The sequence below is a fragment of the Octopus bimaculoides genome, chromosome 15 (assembly GCF_046866305.1).
Source record: "Octopus bimaculoides isolate indiv1 chromosome 15, ASM4686630v1, whole genome shotgun sequence".
In the NCBI taxonomy this organism is placed as follows: domain Eukaryota; kingdom Metazoa; phylum Mollusca; class Cephalopoda; order Octopoda; family Octopodidae; genus Octopus; species Octopus bimaculoides.
The window spans coordinates 55,255,940-55,275,425 of NC_142942.1; the positions used below are offsets into that span (position 1 = coordinate 55,255,940).

Below are 19,486 nucleotides of genomic sequence, written 5' to 3' on the forward strand. Positions count from 1 at the left end.
TTAAACATCAGTTTGGTAAATAATAATGACATTAACGATTTACATGTTTACGTATTGCTAATTACATTTATACACCTAACATTACAGATAACACGAAGAAAATGCACTTCCAGAAATTCTCAGTTTTAAGAATCAAGATGGAATGATGACAGAGAAAACACATTTCATAATATGTCTGCCTTAATTGATAACTACAGTAAATAAATTCTATTAAATAATACGTACATACATTTATACACACACACACACACACACACACATATATATATATATATATATATATATATATATATATATATATATATATATATAGAAATAAGAGAAACTACAGGCATGGAAATGTAAAATGTCAGCTCTGTTGATGTCGAAATTTACAATGCTTTGCATTACTTAAATTATTTTAAATTTGGCGTTCATTAAAAAAAGAATCACTTCCATAATAAGTTAATAAATGATGCACTAACAAATTTGACAGACAACACTTGAAATGATTGTAATGATGTTCATATCACCTACGTTTTATTTTACATTTAAGATTCAATGCCAATTTAAAGCCATTTGAAAATAAATACTGCGAATTGATATTCAAATTAAATTTTCTAATTTACCATATGTCTCAAGCGAAAGTAAAAACTAAAGTGGCCTGCAGGAAGGACCATGTTATGGAGAGCTACGTTTTGCTAGTACAGTTTACCATTATGCCTTCATTTCTAGGCTGAAGTATTTCAATCACGCGATTATTACTCCAAACATTCCATTTGTGTTTCATATTCTATTGTGCAGTTTCTATAAATCAGCGATGTCTATTTGGAAACTCATATTCTTTCCCTTGAAGCTTTGCTTATTTTGAAAGTTGTGTTGACTGTTTTATTCACACGAGCAACATTAAGATAATAATCTATCATTTCTGTTATTGTTGGAAGCAGGTACCTGAATAATATATATCGTATATTTTATAATTTTGCGAAAGGTTATGCGCAGAAAAATACGATAAGATAACATAGTAAATGCAACTGAAAATAAGATAATTACCAACTCAGTTTCCAAGTTTTAATATTAAAGCAGTTTGCGGAGGGAAATAATAACTGACAAAAACCTAATATCCAAATAGCATTTTGTATTCAGTTCTTATGAACACACTAGATAATATAGTTTTATTTACAATATTTTTGGAATATGTCTTTAATCGATTATGTAGTGTTGATACTGTAGTTTGTTGTTTTATGTTCCTGACTCATATTTCAAATAAATATTCCTGTTTAAATGAAGGATTCCCCAGGAAAATTAATTTTAAATCTAGATAGGTTTGCGATATATGTTGATGAACGAGATTTGAAGTGTTGTCAATTAATGTAATGTTGGTATTGCTAAGGATCATAATTACCGTTTAATTTTGCAATGGATACTGTCTAAATATTCTGCAATCCGCCTCATCACACTGACAAATCAATTCAGTGTTAGAAATCAATCTCCATATTTGGAAAGCGAGACGAACAATATCAAAATCAAATTAATCTATTTATTGATTTTACGCTTATCTATGGATATTATATATTGATTATTTCACGGACCAAATAAAATTGCTCTCTCTCTTGAACATTATATTTAGCAATCGAAATTGTTTCTTCTCTTTGAAATTCTACCTTTCAGTCACATTTAATTTGGGATAATGGAGATTTCGAAAAGGTTTGAAAATGTTCATTCATTGAGGGCGAATTGAGAAAAAAAGAGCTTTTTCAATGAAATAAATCAATACTTTTGCTTTTGTCATATACGGATATAGAATGATGATTTATTTGTTAGTGTAACTTCTTCAAAAAATTACCCTGAAATTCAAACACGTTTGTTTAAAATATCGTTAAATATGACTGAGTGTCTAAATGTCATACTGACAACAGCAGCTAGCGATAAAATTTAGTAAATTTAAAAAGAGATTTAAATTAGAAATTTCAGTATAGAAATATTACAAGACATTATTTCAAAGAAATCTTAATAACGTAATTCTTTAAATGATGACTTGCAGTTGTTCAACTCTGGTCTTACTGTATTTTCTATAGATTCCATGGGAATCTTAATTCACAGTGCGTCTTATATTACATATAAATATAGAAGTGAGAGAATAAAGAATTATTGCATTTGTAATTCCTATCTATTTTTGTTAATGAGAGAATTTGTGTAGAATATTCATGGAATAAGAAGAGATATTTTAAGCGTCTCTTTCTTTCTTTCTTGCCAATAACCAAGAATATTTGGATTAAAGCGAAGAAATCGCATGATGAAATACCACCACATTTGTTGCTCCAGTTAATATTTAATTTTAACACTTTTATCGTGCCACGTATGACTCAAAATTCTCATAAATAGAATGCAAGTCCAGTTACGCTGATTAAATGGTCCAAATCTACATGCCCCATAGATTTTGGTTTTAAGAATTGCAGCTAATATTTTTGGACATTTTCGAGTTATAAGCCTTAAATAGCATTTGCGCTTCGGTGAAACACATAATCAAAAGCGTGTCGAGTGTCCAAAATACTATCTAACTACCACTGTTAATACAACTACTACAACAGACATTAAGAGTTACTACTACTACTACTACTATGTTGCTTTTTGTGTAATTGTTCTTACGACTCTCTTCTTACACGTACCACGCGAAAAATGTTACTAATGTATTTTGGTAGTGGTTGTGGGGTAATGATCTTATAATTTTGAACTCATTGTATTGTGAGAAAATAGCTGTACAGAAAACATTCTAATTTAATAAAACAATTTATTAACCAAATATAGTTGAGTTTTGTTACAATTTAGATATTGATTATTTGGAATTGTCACAATTTCTAATCTTATAATATAAAGTGTGTTGATTTTATTCATTCAAGTGTTAAGATGCTTTTACTTATTCTAATTTGTTTTATGACTTTAAGCTAGAAAAAAAGTAGAGTATCCAAAAGATTGAATTATTTGTGGTATTTCTTTACAACATTTTGATATTCAACGCATTTTGGCTTCTACAACATTTCATATACAAACATCCTAGCAAAATTACAAGTTGAGTATCTGAACCTATCAAAACGATTATAGGGTAAGGAATGGTATTTACGCATAGTGATAAGTTTGATTTCAGAGCTGGGAGGTTACAGGACGTCACCATTTAAGGTGATATACAGGCGGGCGATACTTTGGAAATGATGGGTGAAATAAAGGTAACTATGAAGCATTTTCATAATGATATTGTGTTTAAACAGAATTATCATGCCTTGTCACTGAACAATTCACAATAATGCATTCACAACTAGTTTAAAATATGAAGAAAGTTGAAACCTATTCATCAGATGTTATAACCGTCTATAAATTAAACTTCGCTAAGATCTCAGAAAGATTATATTTATATCTATACATGTATATATGTGTATATATATATATATATATATATATATATATATATATATATATATATATATATATATATATATATATATATATATATATATATATATATATTACTCTTTTACTTGTTTCAGTCATTTGACTCAGGTTATGCTGGAGCACAGCCTTTAGTCAAACAAATCGACCCCAGGACTTATTCTTTGTAAGCCTAGTACTTATTATATCGGGCTCTTTTGTCGAACCGCTAGTTTATGGAGACCTAAACACACCAGCATCGGTTGTCAGGCGATGTTGTGATGGCTAAACACAGATACACAACATATACACACGCATAAATATATACATATATATATATATACATATATACGACGGGCTTCTTTCAGTTTCCGTCTACCAAATCCACTCATAAAGTTTTGGTCGGCCCGAGGCTATAGAAGACACTTGCCTAAGGTACGATACAGTGGGAATGAACCCGGAACCATGTAGTTGGTAATCAAGCTACTTACCACAGAGCCACACACACACACACACACACACACACACACACATAAATATATATATATATGTATATGTAATTATATATGTGTGGAGGGAGCGGGGGTTCGTCCATCGCACCGTTTCGAAATGTTGTTCATTTGCGTACGTGCACTTAAGTTAGCAGTTCGGCAAAAGTGTACGATAGAATAAACGCCAGGCTTTAAAAAATACTGGAGTAGATTCATTCGACTAAGATGTCTTCAATGACTGAAGCTAGGAAATGATAAAAGATAACCTATACATGTGAACTAGACTATACTACTGGGTTTATCAATAAAATTGAACAACGAATAATGAAGTGTATCCTCTAAATACTTTAATGTTATGCTGACATATGTACAGCATTCATGGGATTCTTTATTTGGGGGTCCTCCATGCAGCATATCGTGTACGCAGAGCTATGTACACAAACATTGACACTATGATGTTATACCTACAGCATAAAACTTGAAGTTACTCCCAAAACATCCATCTACATTCAGACTCTCACTCATTTACTTATTCATGTGTTTTTGTGCGTGATTGGCGCGTTGTACATACCTAAGAATACACTTGTATTTGCACATGCGTATGTGTTACACACTCTACATATAACTTTGTGTGTATGTGGACATGAGCGTTATGATATGTAGCAAACTTCATACACACCGGAACATTAATGTATATTATTAAGAAAGTCCCTATGAAAAGTAATATAGCATATCCAGTTCTTTGTTTCATAAAATTTAATGCAAATTTGCGACTCAGTAATATCAGTGGTTGTCCTTAAGTTTAAATTTCAGTAGAAATCGTCGTTTCGCAAATATGATATGTGCATGCATAATGAGTAATATCAGGAGAGGAATTTTGAAATATCTTCTGCAACTGCGTGGGCGTGCTGGCAACAGAAAAATCGCAGAATTCAAGTTTAGGTAATATGTACTCATAGTAAGAATTAGAACTACACCCCCATATAAATACACCGAATTGTCAGTTCTGAAATCCTTTAAATTTTAAGCATATTCTGTGAATGTGGATATTGTGTTAAAAAAAAAAAGAATATTAACGACTGAAAAATAACACACCAACAATTATAATATACAAATTTTACTGAATCTGCGCAATGTAACAGCCTAATTTCCATTACATCACACACTGACATCTTAATAAAAGTGAGAGGACAGTGGATTGTAGAGATTTAGATAATGTATGCTGGGTAGAAGCAAAGTCTGCTGCAATACTTCCATTCATAAGGAGACATGATCAGTGAATATATGTGGCTAACCACCAATATAAAAACAAATCTAGCATGTTAATTTTACATATATCTACACATTCTACTTTATATCAAATGTTATCAATATAGGTACTATATATAGACAACGTACTATAAACTCAAATGAATATAAACGAAGCGATTATTTTGTGTGTTACAATAATGCGGAAGTAATTACATTATAATCACAAACTTATTAGATTCTCTGAAGAGCGGGGAGTAGAAAAACACATTTAGATGGCTGTGTAATTACGATTTATATATTTTTATAGTGGTCATATAAATAGTGTAAAAGAAAAAAAAATAGAAAGAATTCAGGAGAGATGAATGATGTGGAAGTAGAGGAACAAGATTTTAAAACAAATCGAACACTAAAGAAGAACAAAAAAATAATAATAAACAGAGACAAAATTTTTATAAAAATGTTAGAGAGCGATCAACACGACCAACAAGAAGAACTAATGCGAGAATTAAAAACATACATCAAAAAAGCTAATTCAAACTACGAGTTAAATGTACAGAAGTTGTGAAAAAAAAAAACATTAACATTCTCACTGTCTTGTTTTTCCTTGTGAAAAAATTGACATTAATTTTATGTAATCTCAGCTTTGATGTTTACTTCAATTGTTTAGTGTGTAAATTAGAATTTGATGCAGCTGCAGCACCGGCTGCTGCTACTACTGCTACTCCTATTACTGCTGCAGATATCAAGTGTAGTGCTCTTTCTGACGTTACTAAATTATGGACAATGCCTGAACAAAAATGAAAAGGGAATATAGTTTTCTTACACGCACACAGACACACATGCATATGCGCACTTTCGCACATACACACACAAGAACACTTATACACAACTATGCATTTATGTGTGAGTGTGTGTGTATTTATATATACATATATAGATACATACATGTGTATATGTATCTGCGTAGACATGAGGCAAGGTGTGCATGCGCTCGTGTCTACGTGTATATAAAACACAGCCTGCAAGAAAATATTTTTGTATTGGGAAAAGAATTAAGTTAATCTGCTTCGGGAAAGGGAATACATTATCGACACTTGGAGGGTTTAATTAGGGTTTTAAAAAATCATGCAAGTTGCCATTGCGTAAGGTCTTCTATTTCATCTTCTTTTTGAGAATTCCAAATACTTTTCGTTCAAATGCAGAATATCCTTCAAACAGCAAAAGCCTTTACATAATGATATGAATTCAGGTGTATCTAAGCTATAAAGCGTTATGCAAATTCAAATTGATTCCCTGAGGAAATGTGAATATAAAACTGCTGAAAATTCTTGCAGGTTTTCTTACCGTGCCTCTATACGCACATGGCGTTTATATTGTTGTAACTTGGCTTAAATCATTAATTCCAGAATAAGCGATATAGATTTTTAAAAATATCTATATATGTTTACACATACACACAAACATACATACATACATTACATACATACATGCATACATACATAAACACATATTATGTAGTCGTATAGTATATTCTTGATTAGTTACATAAGTGTTCAGAAAGTTGCCATTGGTACCAAACCTGCAATCGCATATGGCTGGTCGGAATCAGGTAACCTCGTTCGCAATGTCGGTAAAATGGAGTTCCTGTCTGTTCAGTGGTGTGAAAAGCCTGAAACCGGGAGAAGAGACTTACACCTTCTTGGACGTTTCCAACTGTACGAATTGTGTCAATTTGTGTAGGGTTTTTTCCCCCTTCTTTCACTAGACAATAAACAGGGAAGGCAACATGTTGAAACTGAATTATCTCTCATGAGTGCATTAGCTAATAAAGTTTTCTCCTGCACTGATTGGTGGAGAGTTTTAGCTGCAAATTGGTGAACCTTGTTGTGTTGAAATACGAAATGTTATATAAATATCTATTTCTCCTGAGTTGAATTCAATGACGATGGTCCCAGATGATACGATCAATGGAACAGATTGCTCGTGAAATAAATGTGCAAGTGGCTGACCACTCCAAAGATACGTGTACTCTTAATATAGTTCGGAGAGAGGTTCAGCGTGACACAGAGTTTGACAAGACTGGCCTTTTGAAATACAGATACTACTCATTTTTTCCAGCTGTGTGGACTGGAGCAATGTGAAATAAAGTGTCTTGCTCAAGGACACAGTGCGCCGCTGGGAATAGAACCCACGGCGTTTCGATCGCGAGCTGACCACTAAGTCACGCGCCTCCCGATTTCAAATTCTAAATGGACGCCAGAAAATACGCTGCCTAAAATTTATTGTGTTTTTCATTTCTGCTGTTTTATGTTTTGCTGACTTTAGAGACATCATGCAATTGGTCGAACAAAATCGCGTTATATTTTTGCTATGCTTGATTTCCTTGATCTCGTTGTTAACATTGACGACGGTGATGCTGGTAACATCGTCGACAATGTTGACGATGGTCGTGTTGGTAATAATGACGTTGTTGATGACGGCGATGACGACGTCGACAACGACTTTCATGTTCATGATGAACACGTCACTAATAATGATGATGATACAGTGATTTGTTTTCTGCTACAGAATTACCATCTGCTGTTTAATTATTTTAAATCCACTTACCAATCAATTAAGTTTTTTCTTAACTTCTTAAAGCTGTGATTTTATCGCTTTTTCTCATTCACTTCATGTATTTTCAATTCTCTCACTAAAACTTGCACATGTGCATACAGCTATGTTTGCCTGCTTATATATACATACATATGTGTGTATGTCTTTTTTTTTAGTTGGGGGGGGGCTGTTCGTGTACTTATTTGTTTTCTGTGCGCGAGTTATTGTATTTCTATACATGTATTTACGTATTTTATCGGATAATTCCGTTCGAATATACATTTTTTATATTTAGCTATACATTGTGTATGTCAGTGTTTGCGTATATATATTTTTTTATGTTTTCTGGAAACTTCGAGCGTTATTAAAATTACCATTGTTATTGAAGCTATGAAAGCAGAGAAGTGACAGAATCTTTAGTGCCTGACGAAAATGGCATATGGTATATCTTCCAGCACTTAAATGTATTCATTTGAATCCATTCTCTGTTCAAATGCTATCAAATCCTAATTCGTTTTCATTTTTTTCGGTCGCTGATATGGAATAAAACCTTCGTAAAAAAAAAAAAGAATTAAAAAATGTTTTTCTTTTTTCTATATCACAAATCATTGTTTTCATCACCACTGTTATCGCCACCTTTTACAAGTCACCAAAAACATTAATCACTACCTTCATTAACATATAAAACAGCCTCGATTTTTATCATCAATACAAATATTAACAACTTTACATGAAACAGCTTCATGACTATTATCACTGACGTCATTAGCGACACATAATTATCTGATGTCAATCATAATCATTATTATCCTGTTCTTCATAATAATACAAAAACGGTCGTCATCATTTTGTCACAATCGTCATCACTATTACTGTCTACGCCTTCACTATTTTCTCTACTTGAAGGTCGATGTCTTCTTTAGTGAAGTATCTTGATGTCACCTTTATTTTTATCAATATATTTTATACTTCCTGCTAATTAGTTGATTGTGACTACAATCATTTCCTACTAATTATGTTAGCTCGAATTACTTCCAAGTAGATTTCCGAGGAATTTCACAGAGACACAAGCATTGCAGCAGTGAAGAAGCCCAGACAGTTATTTCAGCTATAGTTGGTATTCGTAAGGCATAAGTTTATCGTAAATGATCTATTTTCAACAGACATAGACTAACAGTATTTCAAGGTCCATACAGAACCCACTTACTATTTACGTTCCATATGTTCGTTGTATCTATCTATCTATCTATCTATCTATCTATCTATCTATCTATCTATCTATCTATCTATCTATCTATCTATCTATCTATCTATCTATCTATCTACATATAAAAAGAAACACACACACATGTTTGATGTGTGGTTATATGATCCTCATTCATCATACGAAAAGTATTTGCTACGCATATTCATATCAAGACGTGTTTGTATTCAATCTTCTTTAGTTGAAGACTTCTTGACATTTTCCCTGCTAGTCGGTTTCCTTTCCCTTACTCTAGACGTCGATAAGCATGCGAGCTCTTGAGGATAATAGATTAAATAGTGAAAGATTGAAAAGTTATTTTCCAAAGTGGAAACAGTAGGTGTACAGATGCATAAGAATTCCATAGAAAGAGGATACAAGGAGCAGAGTTGCAGCAAAATGTATTAAGACATGGCAAACATTAAAATTCCCCACGTAAGAACAAATGTATCAGTTGGATTGAATATGAAAACATGTTACATAATTGGATAAAGTGGCGTCGCAATCTAAATTCAATCAAATGAACGACCTTTGTATGCTCTTTTTCGTACATAATCGTTAAAACTATTTAGTCCATTTGAGAAATATGCATCAAATTTTCATGTGTGACAAAATTGATGGGTAAACAAACTGTCATGTTTTAACTATTTGCTTAATATTCTCTTCTTTCACATTCAATTAATAGATAGAACTTATTTCCTGCATTTTATTTCTCCCTTAACACATGCAACGGATTTCCTTCAGATCCCAAAAGAAAGAAAATACAATGTTTTAGTCCTTACCACCAAACCAGGATCTGCTTTGATTTCTACTGTGCCCTAATAAACTTTCAGCCTAGCTTTTCAAAGTGGATTTCTGGCAAATTTGAATAATTTATTTTGCATACTGATCCAGAACAGATCAATATATTTTACAACAGATACAGTCTGAGCACATATTGCGTTTGTGCAATATTTCAAGGATTACTGCGAGCCAATAATTTAACATCATTACTAAATATCTTTTTCATAACAACCGTTAAATCGCCATAATAACCACACTATTAGATTTATTTGTGTATTGCACAGACCGGGAGCATTACACTGTTTAGAATATTAACTTCCCGACACGCATAAGATAAGACAACCTTCAAAACAATCAAAAGTGAAAACGAAACCACTAAAAAAAAAAACAACACATAACACGTCATTTAGTACAAAAATTTAAACTAAACAATAGCAAAATTTATGATACTTGTGCTCTGAACACATGAAGAATATTGCAGAATCCAATCACACGAAATTAAAGAATGTCAAAACAAGAAAAAAAAATACAGCAAGTATAGAAATAAATTATAAAGACATTAGATTGCACTTTGTGACATTTCAGAGTAAGAAAACACTTTCAAGTAAATTACAAACTCAACACTCCAAGCATTTTAGAGCAAACAAATTAATAAACTCATCAGAATAGAGGAACCATAGTTGATATTGAGGACACAATAACAGAAGTCATAGAAAATACGCAAAGAGAACACATCGTTGATGAACATATATCTGCCTACAACCTGCTTACTAAAAAAATAAGAAATTCAGAGAAAAAATGGATGAATATAACGCAGACCTGTACGCAAGCGTGCTCCTAGCAGTATATTATTCGTGTACCTTAAGTTCAGGTGCAGAGGCAATACTGAAAGAAAAGTGTTCCAATCCTAAAGGGTCACAATCATGTCAGATTCACCCCGAGTAAATCTACTTGAAAAAACAAAATGAAATTGAAAGAATTACATGCACGTACCTGGAGGAATGGAAATAGTCGGATCCAATATGAAAAAGAAGAAAAATACTAATTAACAAACAAATATACACAAATAATATAAATATACGTGAGTATAAATGAAAAACTTAAATCGTATTAGTTATAGAAGAATTTCAATAACGTCAAAACATCTTTCAGAAGTTATATTTTAAATTAGTAAAAGTATTTTACGGGAATATTAAAAGGCCGCTGGAAGGCAGGCAAAGAAATGCGAATTCAAGCACGCTAAAGGGATACGCAAACATAGAACATGATGAAAGAAAATATCAAAAAGCAAGAGGAAATGTACCAATGCAAACACGGCTCATCACAGCTGCGAAGTAACCTACCAACACATTATTATCTTTATATAAAGGGAAAGCCCTGAAAATATTCTCGTTTTCTGACTGAAGCACATTTACATGATTATGTGACGCAAGTATGTAACGAAATTGCTGGATCAAAACAGCGAAAGCTTTAATTACTGTTGGAGGCGATTTACTATTTTAGGTAAGATTACATTCTGAATCAGATTTCACATATGTGCACTCTTCTTTCATTCTTGCGGAATTGATAGAATATACTGAACTAGATAACGAATGGAGTTGTCTAAATTGAAAACAACCGGAATTCTTTTTTTTATTATTGCTTTATTATTCTTGCTATTATTGTAATGATCGTCACTACTATAGGCACAACGCCCGAAATTTTGAGGAGCAGGATTAGTAGATTACATCGTCCTCAGTTCCAATGTTCAACTGGTTCATATTTAATCTAACCGAAATGATGGAAGGCAAAGTCGTCGTCGGTGGAATTTGAAATCAAACGTGAAGACGGATGAACTTACGTTAAGCATTTTGCCCGGCGTGCTAACGATTCTTGTCTACACTAGGCACAAGGTCCGACATTTTGGGGAAGGGTACCAGTCAATTAGATCGACCCCAATACGAAAGGATATAAGGCGAAGTCAATCACCGCGGAATTTGAACGCAGAACGTTAAGACAGACGTAATACGGCTAAGCATTTCGTCCGACGTGCTAACGTTTTTTTTATTTCTTTACTGCCCACAAGAAGCCACACACAAAGAGGAGAAACAAGGACAGACAAACGGATTAAGTCGATTATATCGACCGTAATGCGTAACTGGTACTTATTTAATCGACCCCGAAAGGATGAAAGGCAAAGTCGGCCTCGGCGTAATTTGAACTCAGGTAGCGAGCTGGCAGAACAGTTAGCACGCCTACTGAAATGCCCAGCGATGCTTCGTCCGTCACTACGCTTGAGTTCCGATTCTACCTTGGACGACACTGACTTTCATCATTTCGTGGTTGATAAAATAAGTACTAATTGAGTATTGGTGTCAATGTAATCGACTTACCTACCTACCCGAAGTTACTGGCCTTGTACCAAAATTTGAAACCAATATTAATATTGTGTTGGTGCATAATTATTAAGGCTTTTTTTTTCAACAAATTTGACAAAAACAATAACATTATTTAAAAAAAAACAACTTTAAATGATGGTTTGACCGTCTGCCAAGTAAATGGGAAGTAGTAACTGAAGTAGACGGTAAATATGCTCCGGAATAAGCATTAAAATATGTTTTTGTTACATATTATTATTGTCTTTGTCGAATAAAATTTGTTGGGAAAAAGCCGCAATAGTTATACACCAACCCAATACTATCAACGTAAGGTTTGCACATATGGCTATATACTATACTAAATTCACGTGTCGTCGTTCACAGCCCGAAAATGCTGATCGTCGTGAATTCGAGTTCAATTCAATATGTTCTAATCGGGGTAATTGAGTAGAGGTGACTGACTACAGTACTTCTCTGTAAAAGCTCACAGATTTGAATGCTGTGTAAAGAATCAATAGAATTTAAAACATTATCATTGTCATACCTGATAATAAGTGGCATAAACTTTTTTTTCCATACCTTCAGAATCCTTACTTTTCACTCATTCATTAAGCATCTTAGGTTTATTGGCACTATCATTAAAATCCTTTAAACTGAATTTTCAAAATTTTCAATGAGCTATTGTTAAGTTGCAGCTGTTAAAAATATGAATGCTGCTCCGCCTCCCGGAATCTCCTTGAAATTCTTAGATACGTTAAGTGTATAAAGTAAAAAAAGAAGAAAAAAAGAAAAAAATAGCAAGAAATTGAATATTCAGAATGTTCAGGAGTTGTACACGAAAGAAATGATTTTCATTATTATTTGCTATCATATGTTCATCATCGTCATCTTCCTCCTCCTCATCCTCGCTGTCCTCTCCGACCCCATCTTTCTCGTTCTCCTCGTCATCCTCATTCTCCTCACTATCAACACAATCATCATCAACATCATCATCATCATCATCATTATCATCATCATCATCAATCAATCATTGTTATCAAGAGAAAGCAGTAGCACACTGACATTAAATAGATAATCTCGGGAATCTTATTCCACAATGTGTTATTACAACGACATTGTTCACACACTGACACAGCTCACCTCTATTTAAACTGACAGCGACCACATTGATGATTACCAAGATAATAACGTTATATTATGCACAAGATTACAATCACATTCTTGATCATTATACTTATTACTGACTCTAATTTCAGCGATAGTCTATGCTATAGAAACTACAACTCGATACGGCAAAAGAACTTTTGACAAAAAAATCATATTAATTTTTGTTTTAAGAAATTGTAGATTTAATTGGTTTTTACATAATTTATACATACAGACACATAAACATGTGTGTATATGTGTTTATATATATATATATATATATATATATATATATATATATATATATATATATATATATATATATATATATATATACATATACATACATACATACACACACACACACACACACACACACACACACACACACACCCACACCCACACACACACACATATATATATATATATATATGAGAACAAATAAATCTCTGAACGAGGTATAAACAGTGGCAGCACGACAACATGAAGTATATCTGCCACCTAAATGCGGCTAACACCTAAGGGTGAATACTACTGTAGCTTGTAGCCCCAGGAGGTCATCTCCTCCAGCTGCCTATTGACACACTTTCTGTGCCCTGTCGGTATTTGCAAAGGGATGTCATCCTCCCCATCGTCGATGTGACGTGATACGCACGGACACGGGTTTCTGAGTATTTACCCTTCGTCAGGGTACGACAATCACCGAACTTCCATGCGAAAGGCTCCCAATGCAAATACATATATCTTTTTTACACTGACGAAAATTATCTGATCTCAAAAAGGTGTAAACAAGCAATAATCCAGGACTATCTACATTAAATTTCAAGCTCAGTTTTATAGATCTCGAATATGTAGTGTCTTGAGATTGTTTACATCTTCAGAAAATAAATGTTTTCCAAGTTGCATTATATATAAACATTCTCTTATTAAGTAATGGTCCAGTTATCTTATTCCGAAATAGATATCGGAGATGTATATACAATTCTTTATGCCCGAATGCAGGATGAATGTGGGCAAATTATCCAGGTAAATTGAACAGAAGCATCTACAAAAGGCGGGTAGATCATATATTGCAAACCATTGTAATTAGGATGCATATGTTCTATTCCTCAAGGATGCACACCTCAGTATATATTTGAAGGAAAGAAGCTTCCTGGAAAGCTCTGTATAGCAACAACGTTATTGAACCTTTACATACACACATAACGAGTTGCTGGTATAAGTGTCGCTGAGAACTAAAACAAAAACACACAATCGCACACAATTCCACACCCATACATACAAGAGCTTTTGAGCACTGCTTACTTACTAAATTACTTATTAAAAGCCTCTTTCTAAGATTTTATGTAATTTGAAAACAGCAGGATATAAACGAAAAGCAGGAAGTGTTAGGAGCGATAACTGGGCTAGTTATAGAAATGAATTGGTACTCCTAATAGAATTATTTGAATAGATTCAAACATTGATGAATATGCGTGAATACAGAAAGATATCTGAATACATAAGTAATTATTAATGTACTAACTGATTTAATATAGACATTTGTACGAATTTGTGTTCAATATCATATTAATATAGACAAAACACACTTTAATATCTATCTCTTCATGTATACATAATTATGCAATGATAAGTTTTATGCGTAAGATTTGGGGAAAGGATATTAAATAGGTCATGGCTACATAATTAAGAAACTGGTGAAAGAATTTAGAAATGTATATTAAAATGCATTAATTATTAGAAATTTATAATGTAAAACATTCATAATGATAATAGCATTATTATGCTAATAGCAATGAATATAAAAATAATATATTGGCAAATGAAATAGGAGAGATTAATGTTGCTAATTTGTTATAGCAAATAATTTAGTTGATAGAATAACTTAATAGAATTATATACCGATGTCTACGAAGAAAGAGATGTCGATGATAAACCTAAGTAGAGGAGTTTATTTCAGCGAAATTAGAAACTATGAAAAGTTACCGGAAAATTAATTTGAATAGTTTCCGTATTTCACTTTATAATTTCTTAACGGGGGGAAATTTATACATACATATAAACACATGGACCGTATTTATGTTGTATATATATATTCAGATATATATATATATATATATATATATATATATATATATATATATATATATATATATATATATATATATATATATATATATATATATATATATATATATATATATATATATACACACACACAGATACACACACACACATTCACGCACACACATATAATCACACTTTTCCTTATTACAGAAGATAATCTACAACATAAATGAAAGTGCGATTATATTTTATACGTATTTGGAATCAATTGTTGATAGACTTCATGCCATTCAGAATCGGGTTACTGAACACATTATATTACATTTGACCGCAGCAAAAAAACTACCTATTCAGTACAACAAATAAAGTAATAATGTTACCTATTATGCAATCCAACCATCACCAATCTATGGCCAAGAGTTTTATAGATGGTGCAACTACTAATGTTTTCCATCGTATTCTCCGGCAATGACACATTCAACAAGATAACTGTCTCTGAGAACGATGCCAAATCGCATATTTGATTTTTAGGGATATATGTTGCCAACAAAAACACCTCTACAACAGTAGAACAAGAAAGCTGAAAGCGATTCGGATGAATCTGCAATTCAATGTGAATTTGGCTGCTGATACAGATAAGTCTTTATATTTAAGAAGACTCGATTTCCAACAGATGCAAAAACGGACGCTTATTCAAATGTCATTAAAATTACATATTCTTTTTTGTGTAACTTTGCTACATGACCTAAAATGTATACTCTTCTTGCAACCCCTGCCAAAATGTCCGCTAAATGCTAAAGTATTTCATTTCGTCAGACATAAGCAAATGTTTAAAGAGATGTTCACGCAGCTGGTTTTGATATTGCAAATAATGAAACAGGACTCCGTGCAAGCAACTTTTGATGTCCATATGATCGGCCTTTACCATCATTTAGACTGCAGGATGAAGAGACCACTAGCACCTTGTTGTTGCCTTTTGGAAAATGATATTTTGCCATTACGACACTGCACCTAAGACAAAGAGAGAAAGAAAGATAGAGAGATAGGGGGGGTAGAGAGAGTGAGAGAGACAGAGAGAGCACTCAAGAAAGACAGTGTAGTCTATGAATATGTTGGATATTACAGCTCCTGAAATTGCTACAAATATTATTGAAAACCAAAACCCATATATAATCTTTCATAGGCAAACAAAACATTTTTACGAACATCGTCTACCCAACCACTGTATAAGCCATAATGTTCACACAGAAAAATCGTTTAGATATTTGACAAAATAACAGCCACTATGCACGTCACAATACATTAAAAGCTATATTACATTCAACACAGGGTTGCAACAAGCACTCTCTCCTTAGACCTTTTTTTTGCTAATGAGAATTGTGTTAACTAGAGACTGGAAAATGATGTTTTCACTTTAACTTCGTTTCACCTTAGCTTGAAGAGCAAAAGTGGTTCGAAACGTTTCGAGTAATTTACTGATTATTAATAAATACGCGAGCGTGTACATCACTGTTTATGGCTGTGCCTTTGTATATGCACTCACACACACGCATATGTGTGTGTGCATATGTGTGTGTGCATGTGTTTATGCATGCGCATGTGTACATAAATATACATGTATATTAATTTTTATTTCGTATATATGCAATTTATAAAAGCCTATACACGACTCGTCGTGTAAAACTTCACCGTCTGGTCTCTTTCTCTATGCTATAAAATGACGATTGTGTAAAGCTGTTACATCTGTGTTAATATATGAAGGTTGTTCTATAATTTTGAATTCAGAGCACAGAATCATTGGACATGAAATAGTATAACATTCATGACTTTTCTTTACGGTCACCAGATTTTCTCTTTATATGTCAGTTAATGCTGCTACCTTGGCTTTGGGGGTTAGCTGTCAAGAATATAAGAGCTGCTGCATCATTGATAATTTACTGCTTTGCTTTGCCTCGTATTCGCAGATTAATACGCAACAGGTTTACTAGTCAGTAAGGAATATAATGCATGGAATTATTAAGTCCTCGCTAATTGTTCATGTAAAAACACAATGACTATAGGTTTTTATAGAATTTTAGCTTTATCTTTGGCACAAATGTGTAGATATTACTATTTATTGAAGTGCAAAATTGTTGCTGTGTAATATTTGATGACTACAACGAGGGTAGATTTAATATACTTCATGATAGGAATACTAAACTTGAAGATCGTGGTGATTATGAATGTGAAGATGAAATCAAAATTAATAAAGACATTAATAAAAAAAAAACAATAATCGTTTTTACTCTAAGTAGAAAAACAACAATTTAGGCAGAAGGATTTCATAGATTGCAACGTTGTCGTGTTCAAAAGCTTGATTTGTACGTTATTTTATCGACTTCGGTTGGATAAAAGGCAACGTTGATGTCGCAATAAGTAAAAACATCATAACTATTAAAAGCTAGAAATATTAACGAATGCTCCACTATACTACTAACCCACCATCCCATCAATAGCAATAATAACATTAATAATCATAATGGTGAGAAAAAATAATAATAGATGTAATAGTTATCATGATGTTTTATTACATAAATGGAAGTTTATAAAAGATTGGGAGAGGCTATAGTCCATTATTTTGACACCAGAACATAGTGAAATGATATGAAGACGGTGGCGCAATACTAACAACTATGTAATCTACTTTGTCTTTAAACATTGGCAATCGATAAAACAATTTTAAACAAGTAGTCCAGTCAATTATATAGATTATATTTGCTATACTAGATTTCTCTTAGTGTGCTTTTTTTCTTAGAAATCTTAGCGATAATAATATTATTTGTTAGAGTGTCGGGAAAAAATCTTTCCAATATTTCTTCCCGCTATTTACCTTCTGAGTTCAATCCTCTCTACACTTAAGTCAACATCTGGTGTCGAGGGTACGATCTCATCCTTTTCTTTATTCAAACTTACTGTTCTTGTGTCTAAATCAGAATTATTACAATAACTATTTAACTATTTTCATTCTGTAACTTAATGCGGAACTGTTACGTCGTGTTTCTCAGAGGTGTACAGCATTCTCTCATTTATTCCCATACAGCATTTTGAGGCGATTAGGCGAGTATACTCTCTTCAAATTCATGTGTTCCATAAGTCTTGTCTTCGTGGAGTTTAGTTTCTTGCTACTTGTTATTTTCGTCTTTATTTTTAGTTGTACTTCATATGTTATGTGGAATGTGTAATTTTATTAGGCATTAATCGTACACACGCACGCACTCACGCACGCACACGCGCGCACACACACACACACCCACCCATTATATCGGTTGTCATTTTTGTACATATAATAGTATATACATTGGGCTTGCCATGTTATATGGAATTCCTGGGGTTTATTGTTTAAGGGTATATGTTGTGTGTGGAGTCAGTTATGTTTAAGCTGTTCGAATCGAGGGAGAGTGTTTTGCGCAAAATGTGGCCTCTTCATTGCTAAAATATTTTTTTACGGATTGTGTGTAGTGTTTTCTGATATAGACCCTATTCTTCTTTGCATAGTATTTTAAAACCATACTTAATAACCCAGTTAAAAGTATCGCTGTCTACGTATAATAGATTCTGCGTTCCTTTTCCCTGCAACCTTTCTGTTCTTCGGGCAGCAAGTTCCGGTTGTCAAGGTGCTCGTAAATACTTTCGAAGAGCATTCCTCTTAACAGTTTCGAGCCTGGTGGTCTATAATTGCTATGTTCTTTCTCTATTCATCAAATCTAGTTTTACTTCTCGATTAAAGCAATCCTGAAGTTGTTCTCTCAACCTCACAAGTAAACTACTATATTTCTTTAACCAGTACTCTTGAATAAAATCTCATCCTGGCTTCTTCCAATTCGGCATTTTCTCCAACATTTTACTCATTAATGCACTGCTTTGTCTTGCTAATTCACACTAATTACTTCTTCGCTTATTTTCTTTAGATAAGCTGCATCAATTATGTTTGACTGGTCGATCCCAAATACTACTTTCTAGGTTCTCGTGCATCTTCAGTACTTTCTTTTACACTATTTGTTTGGCTATAAAATCTCCTCTCCTCTATCAGAAACAATTTCTTCTGTAGATACTCATCTATTCCTCTTTGATATCTGGAAAGCTTTCCTGTTTTTGCTATGTTATGATGTTTC

General features: G+C 33.0%; 1 protein-coding gene and 1 long non-coding RNA gene across 2 annotated transcripts in view; both read right to left on the minus strand.

Annotated features, from left to right (window-relative positions):
• LOC128249520 (uncharacterized) overlaps nucleotides 1-19,486 on the minus strand; it is a 532,792-nt gene that overhangs the window by 352,819 nt on the left and 160,487 nt on the right. The gene's annotated exons all lie outside the window — the stretch shown is intronic.
• LOC149132539 (uncharacterized) lies at nucleotides 498-8,811 on the minus strand. The gene is made up of 2 exons (XR_016244476.1): nucleotides 6,724-8,811; nucleotides 498-930 (listed from the first exon to the last, which is right to left on the minus strand). It is a non-coding gene; the product is annotated as an uncharacterized LOC149132539 (long non-coding RNA).